This window comes from Schistocerca nitens, chromosome 5, assembly GCF_023898315.1.
Source record: "Schistocerca nitens isolate TAMUIC-IGC-003100 chromosome 5, iqSchNite1.1, whole genome shotgun sequence".
Taxonomy (NCBI): domain Eukaryota; kingdom Metazoa; phylum Arthropoda; class Insecta; order Orthoptera; family Acrididae; genus Schistocerca; species Schistocerca nitens.
The window spans coordinates 177,291,683-177,302,275 of NC_064618.1; the positions used below are offsets into that span (position 1 = coordinate 177,291,683).

The 10,593-nt window shown below is 44.5% G+C and overlaps 1 pseudogene; it reads right to left on the reverse strand.

Moving 5' to 3' along the window:
* Positions 1-7,487: 7,487 nt before the first annotated feature.
* LOC126261260 (5S ribosomal RNA) lies at positions 7,488-7,605 on the reverse strand (annotated as a pseudogene).
* Between the last annotated feature and the right edge of the window lie 2,988 nt (positions 7,606-10,593).

A 10,593-nucleotide genomic window follows, 5' to 3' on the forward strand; every position in this document is an offset into this window, starting at 1 on the left:
ATATATATATATATATATATATATATATATATATATATATATATATATATATATATATATATATATAAAAGATAATTTAAATAAAAAGAAAGAAATCAGTTTATATTTGGAAATTTATTTTAAGATTGATCATTGAAATTTCAGCATATTACACTTGATTCCTAACTAAACTGGTGCCTTATTTAGGATTGTGAAAATGTGAGATTGCAATCTTACGGAACACAGCAAATATGGAGCCAAGATTGGGAGACTGCATACAACACTGCATTCATCAAACAACACACAAAGAATGTTGAAACGTATGCAAGAGAAGGTTAACCACTACCAACAGATTCAAATTTTCACCCAAAGAAATTACGTTCGTAGCACAATCCTGTCCGTCATGTAATTACTACACACTGGTATACTAAATTCATACTAACTCTCTGTGAAATCTTCCCAAAAAGAATAGCTGAGGGCTACTTTGATGATTACACCACATGCTTCACGTGGTCAACTTGGTTTACACAAAGCGTATAACTCCACAATAATTTTGATAATTAAAATAAATTAGATCGAAAAGCAATTTACAAAAGAAAAACCTCGAACTGGTTACTAACGTCTTACTGTTAACCTGACGGGTCAAACAGTTATATAAGCACGTGGTACTGGTCTCGCAAAGTACACCCCACGTGGGTTGAACGTAAAGAAAAGTTGCTATATTGAAAAATATTGTCGAGACGAGACGTTATAATCACACAAGCATTCGGATTTAAGATTGATCTTAGTTAGAGTTACTGATCAACACGTGGTTCCACTTTACTCACAAAGTTGTGACAAAGCAACTACCGGAAAATAATCTGAACTTCACACGAGAATTACACTGCGCTGCAATTTGAGATAACATTAGATATTTTAGAGCTAAACCTGAAATAAAGGTGATTAAATTTTCAGTTAGGCTGAACTTAAGAAATCCATTGTCCTACGGACTTAGCAGACACGCGCTTAGCCGGAGATCTTACCACTTCAGACGCTCGCCATGGACAGACTGACCTGCGCTACTACCGAGCGTGCTTCCTGAGGGTGGCTCACAAATACAAACGGAAGTGGCCAGAGGGGCAGCTTCCTATACCAACATGACAACGGACGGACAGGACCATACTAAGGATAGAAACCTCTTTGCTTTTAGAAAGCGTAGCTACCTGTTCCGACGTTGGTCCTACTGTTCTCTAGCAGACAGCCTTGTCTGCTACCCTCAAGCATGCAACTAGAAATACGTTTGCTCATTCATCCTCTCACACAGAAGGGAAGGGGGATGACAGTGTCTTATCATATACAGTATATAAAAGAAAGCGGATGTAGGTTCCGTATGAGACTGTGTGACATGAATTACATATAAACTGTGTTTTAAAGTGTAGTAGTGTGACAGATCGTTCTTGTTTATGTGTAAAAGTAACACGTTCCACTACCCAGTCTCCTACCAGATAGTCAGAAACGCCACAGTAAATTTAGAAGAGGAATTTATGCCGTAAATGACAACAGATTTAAGAAATTAAACATGAAAGGAATCCAACAGAGACCTTTCAACACGCCCAGAGCCGTAGATCACGAAGACGAAAAGGATTTAAAAGCGACTACATACTAGTCCCAACGGATGGAAGGACAGCTAAAACACAGAGAATTTCTCTTGGAGAAAGAACGATAAAATTCGCCGCCAGTCGGTGTTCAGGTGTAGGTGGGCAGTGATCACAATGTATTGGCTTATTAGCGCTAGTCGAAGAGTGTGGCGTTGTGGCCGAGCGGTTCCAGGCGCTTCAGTCCGGAACCGCGCTGCGGCTACGGTCACGGGTTCGAATCCTGCCTCGGGCATGGATGTGTCTGATGTCCTTAGGTTAGTTAGATTTAAGTAGTTTCTAAGTCTAGGGGACTGATGACCTAAGATGTTAAGTCCACAGTCGTTAGAGCCATTTGAACCATTTTAAAGTGTGGGAAGACTTCTGGTACATCCCTGTCACGCAGATGGAAGGAGACTGACACGTGTTGGTGCTGGTGCAAGTGAGCTGTGTTCCATGGTCGATACCTCGCGCCCTCTTTGGTTTGATTCAGTAGGCAGTAGCAGCCCGTGGGGAGAGATTTCTGGTCGTTATCGCCTAAAGAGGTCGCTGACGGTCTGTTTTGGCTACGAGGTGCTCGGCACGTAAGACCCTGTCTGGAGCTCGCTGCTCGTGTAGCCAGAAACGGCGTAAACGCGCCAACGGAGGCGTTCCTTTCCGTGGATGCCCCGCGACCAGAAGACGTGTAGCCTGTGGCAGCATTTGTTTTCCTATCTCGCTGTTGGTGCCGGTTTATCCGGAAGATGAAGCCTTGCCGCTCCTGGACACACAAAGACTGGGCGAGCACATTAATTATCCTCGCGCGTGAGTTGTTTTCCTCCGTTTCGGACAGTGGTGTGTTTAACACACTTTTAGAAATATCATTCGGCAGCTTGCCCGTTTATCATGTTGTGTAGCATCATTTTCTTCTTTATTTCGATACGTGACCGTATTGCTTATTTACTACGCGTTGGCGTGTTTATGTCGATCTAACAACGCTATGCTCAGCCTTCCTCCTGAATGTGATTTATTTTAGCTTTTGGCTTCTATCACCAAGCGTTTCTGTTTAATTGTGTTCGCCTGTTGATTGGGCTTCATATGTTACTGTGTTCAGGGTGGTACACCTGCAGTAAATTTTTTTTTAAGCATGTTTGGCTATTTGAGCCACCTTTCGGTTTCTTCATATTTGAATCTGTTAAAGCTGCAGTGTCTCTCGAGGCAACCACTTTTTTTTAATTACATTAAAAATGACGATTGTAATGACAGTTTTTCTCACGTCTTAAGGAGTTTTGGTTTGCTATAGAAGTTCTTCATCTTGCGTATCTGGCTAGGCCGGGAGGCACAGAGGCGTTCGGCCATCGCTAGGTGCTGGCGTTCAGTTTACTATTCACACCTTGAATAGTAATCCAGGGGCAGGACGAGGTACAACCAGCTCACACTGTATAATTAAATGGTCTCATGTTAAAACGGGCAAAGATAGTCAAATGCAAAACAACGTTGAAGCTCATGAACAACATGCTGAGCGAGAGGAAGTTCAGGGTCAAATTAAATGGTGAAACCTGCAAGTGCCATAACCTAAAAAATGGTTTTCCGCAAGGATCAGTCTTAGCTCCATGGCTCTTCAACATCTATATAGCAGCTTTGGCTGATCTGCACTCACGCAAATTTGCCTACGGAGATGATTTAGCTATTACAGCACAAAGTAACCTAGAATCAACACTAAATGAAGATCTAGCTACACTGCAAAATACTATGACACATGACATCTAATAATCAATGTGAGAAAAACAGTAAGCACAGTCACGCATCTAAAGAACAAGGAAGAGAGAAGGGAACTGCGCCTGTTTATAAATGGTAAAGCTGTCAGCCACGAGAATTTCCCAAAATATCTCGGTATTAAGCTAGACTTTCAGACATTACCTAACTGATACTGCTCAAAAGCTAAAGACGAGAAATAACCTGCTCAACAGACTGGTAGGCAGCACTTGGAGTTGTGATGCTGCCACTCTGCGAACTGCTGCACTGGCACTGGTGTACAGCGCTGCAGAATACTGTGCCCCAGTCTGGAGCAGAATCTCGCACACCAAAAAAGTGGATGTACAACTAAATGCCACTCTGAGAACCGTCACCGGCACTCTCAGGCCAACCCCTGTTGAGTGGCTTCCGGTGCTGGCAAACATCGCTCCTGCTTCCGTACGTAGAGAGAAAGCAACACAGTAGAAAAAATTGAAGCAAATCCAAGGATAGCCATACATGCCAACACGGGAGGACCCACGAGACTAAAGTCCAGGAAACCTATCGTCTGGAGCGTAGCATTGGGCACAGAGAGTCTCGATGCTGACTGCAAGAATGCATGGCAGGGTCTGAGAAGAGGCGTCGTGGAAAACCATCGCCTAATCCACGACCCAACCAAAAGGGTTGAAGGCTTCAATTTCAACAGGAAACACTGGTCAACAGGTTTCGCACGGGAGTTGGACGATGCAGACAGCAAACAACCAAATGGGGCTATACAGACGATTCATGTTGTGACTGTGGCGAGGTACAAACAATGGACCGTCTTCTGGTTTGTAACAGTCATGGTTACAGAGACGGCTCTCTGATGTCGCTCCACAAGTTAACGGACAATGCCAGGAAATGGCTCCATAATCTTAATGTTACTGTGTAATTAATTGCCTTCAAGTTATGTGATTTTTGTTCTATTCAATGTAATAATGTAGTTTCCCTGACATAATTGTAATATAATAACTGATATAATTTGTTTCCACATTGTAAGTTCCAAACGTTTATTGTGATTTATATTAATCTTATCTGTTCTTTGTTAAATGTATCTCGCAGATCGAACGAGAAATAATAAAATGCTATAGAAGTCAGTTATAATATGGTCACTTGTGCGTGCCTATTTTGGCTGAAGTGTCGGCTGGGAGTCTCCACCTGTCTTAGGACTCGCTGTTTGTGATCAGGCCTTACAGGCACCCCTTTATTTGTGTATTATGTCCGTTATGTTTGGTTTTTCTATCTGTTACCGTTTGTAAAGTCTGTTATGGTTTTTTTTCCTTAACTAAAGAATCTTAAACCTGTTTGTGTGACATTTGAATAGAACTTAAATGAGTCTTGAACGAGTACCGTAATCCTGTCATCTACTTTGTAACTGTAATGGTCCTGCTCTATGTTGTTTTAATGAAATAGTGATTCCCTTTTTAAAACCCCTTTAATTAACAATAATTATGTGGTGCTCAATTTGCATTTGGAATAATAATAATTAATAATGGCGTGTGACGAGGGCCCCCCGTCGGGTAGACCGCTCGCCTGGTGCAAGTCTTTCGATTTGACGCCACTTCGGCAACTTGCGCGTGGATGAGGATGAAATGATGATGATTAGGACAACACCCAGTCAATGAGCGGAGAAAATCTCCGACCCAGCCGGGAATCGAACCCGATCCCCTTGGGATTGACAGGCTGTCGCGCTGACCACTCAGCTACCGGGGGCGGACATAATAATAATGTTGCGGCCCAATAAATTTGAAAATGTTTTAAAAGAATAGTCCTCAGTTCCCCCCTCCCCTCCGACCCCCTTCTGGTCCAGCCACTCCCAATGTGTTAAGCACGAGCGTAGCGCTACTTCACCCAGTAGATACAAACGCACGTGCTTTCAGACGGTCTTTCTCCTCGTAAAATGTACAGCAGTTCGTGCGAAACACAAATCAGTTCTGCTCTTGCCTGCACGCGTTCTACGGATTCGTTCCGGGAGACGTACGTGGAATGAGCTGAGGCACCCAAATTCCTCGTGTTCGTGACGTGACGTGGAGCACGTGGGGCGGTCAGGCGTAGCACGGCGCGCGCAGCCCACTCTGCCGGCCACGGAGACACTCGCACGGAAGTGACAAATCACTGTGTGGCCGCGAGGAGTCCGCCGATGGCCTGATGGATGTTTAAACAGCGCCGCGCCGGCCGGCGCCACTCCGTCACTGCCAGGCGCACGCCAGCGTCCGCTCCCTCCCGTCACCCTAATTCCTCGCCCACATAACTTCCAAGCCTCCCTCCCATCTTCACCACTTGCTTCCATCCATTGCGAGAAGCCTCAAGCCACCCCCCCCCCCCCCAACCGCCCCCCCCCTTCCCGTTCACCCCAAAACCATTCCACTGTCTCAGCGAACCACGTTCCACTTGTCAGGGAATAAAAACGAATCTCATCCTGGCAATCATCGGCCGAGAAAACTCAATTAAACAATTACATCCGTCCCTAACTGGCGTGGAAATTCCGTAGACGTCTTTTATCAGCCAACAGTGCCTCCACCCTGCCATGCGGACGCGCTGCGAAAGTTTTCCATCTTATGAATACAAATAAGTGCCTATCGAACAAGTTTTTTCCTCCTTCCTCCTGCACATCCCCCCTCCACTCTACGCCTGCCCCATCTGGTCCGCCTGACGCAGAACTCTTACCCGGCTGCGCTCCTTCCCCTTCATTAAATGCGGTTTTCTCGTCTCACTTCTTTTTTTTCGTTAGCAGACGCCGTCACGAGCGACGCGAGTTGGGACGCCACTTTGCGGGTGACTTTCTGCGTCAGCCAGCCCCCAACTTCAAAAGAATAACTTTATGCGTCTCTTAGGCTGTTTACTTTATGCTGCCGGCAGACACTCGGCCCGCAAATCCTGGAACAGTTACACCGCTATCTGCGATGGGGCGACACCGAGCAGACGTTTCGCCTGCCGCCTCTTCCATTCCGCCACACTTACTTTTATGTCTGTTCTTTCTTGTGCAGATCTCATCCCCCATTATCCCTCTTCGTACTTCTTCACACGGCCACGTTTGGATCCCAATATGCTACATCTGCATTTCTGACTTAAATAAAAAAGACTCGAAATGACTAATAAAAATAATCGTAGGCTTATCAAACGATAGGCTGAGATTCACTGTAAGAAAGTTAAAAATATGCAGGCTGAAAATTATTTAAACCGACATGCTCTGGGAGTTGGTACGGAACAACCAAAGAAATATTTCTCTCTCTTGTCATAATTTCCTGTGAACATCTTTTAATCCGAAAGAGGACGTATTGGCTCATCAATTGTAATGCCTTTTTTGTTGTTGTAACCGTTCCTGTTGTACCGGTACGGGGGCATACTTTTCAGTTGTGATAACCAAACCGCAATCACATTTAGTTGTACGTCTTGACCCAGCAGAGTATTTGTTTACTAATGGAGCGATACATCAAGAGTGAGTACACTGATGTAGTCGGTATTCACTAAATGGAAATGAGCGTTTGGCGTCATTGGGCGGGAGGCCCCTTACGGGGCAGGACCGGCCGCCTTAGTGCAGGTCTCATTACATTCGACGCCACATTTGGCGACCTGCAGGCCGAATGGGGATGAAATTATGATGAAGACACCAAAACACCCAGTCCCTGAGCGGAGAAAATCCCCGACCCAGCCGAGAATCGAACCGGAGCCCCTTAGGACGGCAATCCGTCACGCTGACCATTCAGCTATCGGGACGGACATTCACTAAATAGCAAACCACAACGGACGAGCAGCACAGCGGGATTATCGACAACAATACCCCAATCGCGTTATTCAACATCTGCCTGAGACTGGGTCCTTTAGCAGATTACCTGTTCACGGACGAAGTCGCAGAGTAGGAAATCTGCAATTTGAGGTAGCTTTCGAGCAGCATTTGGAGCAAGATCCTTCCATCAGTTACAAAAAAGAAAAAGAAAAAAGCACTCCGTCTTCAGGCCACGAGTGGCCTACCGGGACCATCCGACCTCCATGTCATCCTCGGTAAAGGATGCGGATAGGAGGGGCGTGGGGTCAGCACACCGCTCTCCCGGTCGTAAGATGGTATTCTTGACCGAAGCAGCTACTATTCTGTCGAATATAGCTCCTCAATTGGCATCACGAGGCTGAGTGCACCTCGAAAAATGGCAACAGCGCATGGTGGCTCGGATGGTCACCCATCCAAGTGCCGACCACGCCCGACAGGCCTTAACTTCGGTGATCTCACGGGAACCGGTGTATCCACTGCGGCAAGGCCGTTGCCATCCCTCCATCAGTAACAGAGGATAAATCATGCTCTTGTGACACTCGTCCTTTGTGATCAGTTGTTACATCCATTTCACTCACAATGTGTGAACAACCTGGAACCATATAATTATCCGGTCAGAGCACGGTTTTTGCAATGCTACCAGAACATTTTCGTTCTCTGTGCTTTCTGGAAATGTAACGTCTACGTTCTCAGGCGTTATGGGGTCTCCAGCATCCACCATTCGCATGTTCCAAGTGAAATGAATCCACATGCAACTATTATTTGCGCTCATCAGTTGCCCTCCTACGTGAAAGTGTTGCTGGTGGCTGTTCAACTGTGCCATATCACTTGCCCAGCCTATGAAATTGAAGGTGGAGGGCCGGCTGCTGTGGCCGAGAGGTTCTAAGCACTTCAGTCCGGAACCGCGCTGCTCCTACGGTTGCAGGCTCGAATCGTGCCTCAGGCATTGTGATGTTCTTCCGTTAGTTAGATTTAAGTAGTTCTAAGTCTAGGGGACTGATGACCTCAGATGTTAAGTCCCATAGTGCTTAGAGCCATTTGAACCATTTGAAGGTGAAGGGGGAAGAAAGGAAAGAAAAGGAAGGGACTAGTGACGCCAGCTGCATCGGGACTTGATGCGGAATCAGCGGCCACGAGTGCAAAAGTGTACCGGATCGGGATTGGGACCCGGAATCCACTGCTTAATAAGGAGGTGCGTTAACCTACTGCGCCACCCGAACACAGTGTTTGACGCAACTGAGCGGAGTATCTCGGCATAGTTCTCGCCGACTCACATTCCCACCTAGCGCCACTTGTCTGCAGGCCGTGTCCAATTTCCCCTACGTTCGCTACGCTGAGATTCCCATTGGAAGTATCACATATTTGTGCATCCGCTCTGAAAAACGTGAATTAGTTGCCAATTCAGGTGAAACAGTTATATGAATGCGGGGTGACTGGTCTTTTGTAGAATTTTTTTCTTTTTTTTTGTTGGAGAGATGTGTAGACTTGTTTATGAAACCAGTGTTGAATGACAAGCGGATCTGCTAGCCCAGCTAATAGCAACAGCAGAAGAAGAAATTAAGGACGCTCCTGCAGTCGTTTACCGTCTTAGATTATGACCCACTATATAACCTTCGTGCACATATCAGAAGAGACATTTTTCAACGTAATTGTGTTCTATTAATACTGTTGTCTCTTGGTAATAAAGATTAAAAATTATTTACGTTACTCTTTGTCCACTGTAAGTAAAATGGTGCATCAGAGACAAATACATAAAATAAAGAGTTTTCAGTGTCTCATATAATCTTCCTGCGTTTGTTGATGTAACTGATTTTCGTCTCGAGACAACATCATCCACCGTTATAAAAAATGCTCATAGCGAAAAACATTTGTCTTGGCGTCGCATGACCTTCCGAAGTTTCCCGGTTTAAGTAATTTTCACTTTGCATAATTAATCCTTGAAAGAAGTGGCTTATAAAACATTTCCAAGATCTAGTTTTAAATATTGCTCATCAGCCTGTGCTCGTTGCCAGGCTGAATCAGTAGAAGGTTCAGAGAAGATCCAAATAGTAGTTGTATGTTTTGTCACAGGATTGATTGCTAGGCACAAGACCCTTGGGAAATCAACACCAAACTCCAGTGCAGATATGCGTAGTGCATCACGGGGATTTTTACTGTTATAATTCCGAGTACTTAGCTTTTAAGAAGTCTCAGGAAACTTTTTATTTTCTTCCTACCTGTATCTCGCGAAATAAGCACAACGAAAGTATCTAATAAACAAGAGCTTATTATAAGACACATCCCTGCTTCTTTACAGGTTACGAAGCATGCAGTCCAGGAAAAGCAACTGAGTGTCAAGCACATCTTACAGAAAATAATTTTATTACGAAGTTGTCACTGGATCTCTGAACACAATTGTAAATGGGATTAATATTTCTTTTTTTTTGTAAAATGGTAGTAAAATATTATAAAATGGCTTTCGTTAAGAGTGGTACCTTTTAAGATTTGAAAAAAAGTAAATAAATTGTTCAGCGTATGAAAATACTTTATTTTGAAGCTTAGACATTACAGTTATGAACTGAACAAAATATCGTTCACTTGTCCACCACGACGTCGAAAACACTGATGCACACAATGGCGGCAGTTGTTAATCACTCGGTCGAACATTAGTGGCTTCAGGTCTTGAGTCAATAAAGCTGTGCATGGATGCATACCCATAACCTTTCGCTAGATTCGTGAGGTTGATGTCTCAGATAGCCGCATGACACATTCGGCTCGTTCTCAATAAAGGTCTCAAGTCGCACTTTACGTTCTTCTCGGTGGCTTCTGGTCGTGTAGAATGAAATCCCGCTCTCGCTTTGTCACGTAACACAAAATAATAGGAAATGGAAGCAAAAATTAAAAAAAAGACTTGCTCTTAATGAAATACACCGTATATGACGTTCTTCCATTTATTCTTTTTCCAGGACCCACACAAAAGCCTTTAACAATATGACTACAAAATTTTTAAGCACTTCACAAATTAACGCTTTTCAATTAATATGATTTATGTTTAATGTTACAATTTAGTGCAATGACCACTATAGGCAATTTCCTTATGCTTTTCTCTAAACGTCAAATAGAACCGCTTTCCGAAGAAATGTATACATATCGTTATCTTGTAATGGAGAGAAAAGCATAAGAAGGTAGGTAGAGATTTACATTAGATCGATGTTCCATCTACATATGGATGGATTAGGAAAGAGGGCCAAAGTACCTGTGGTACCACCCGCTACACGCCTTAAGGTTATGGAGTATACATGCAGACGTAAACTGTGGCGAAATTTATGGTTAGTTAATGCCTCCCCCCCTACCCCATTCCTGTCCCAGAACCATGCATCTTGCCACTGGTGGGGAGGCCTGCGTGCCTCAGCGTTACAGATAGCCGTTCCGTAGGTCCAAGTACAGAGGATGGGTATCTGTTGATAGGACGGGCAAACCTGTGAGTCCTGAATAAGGGCAGCA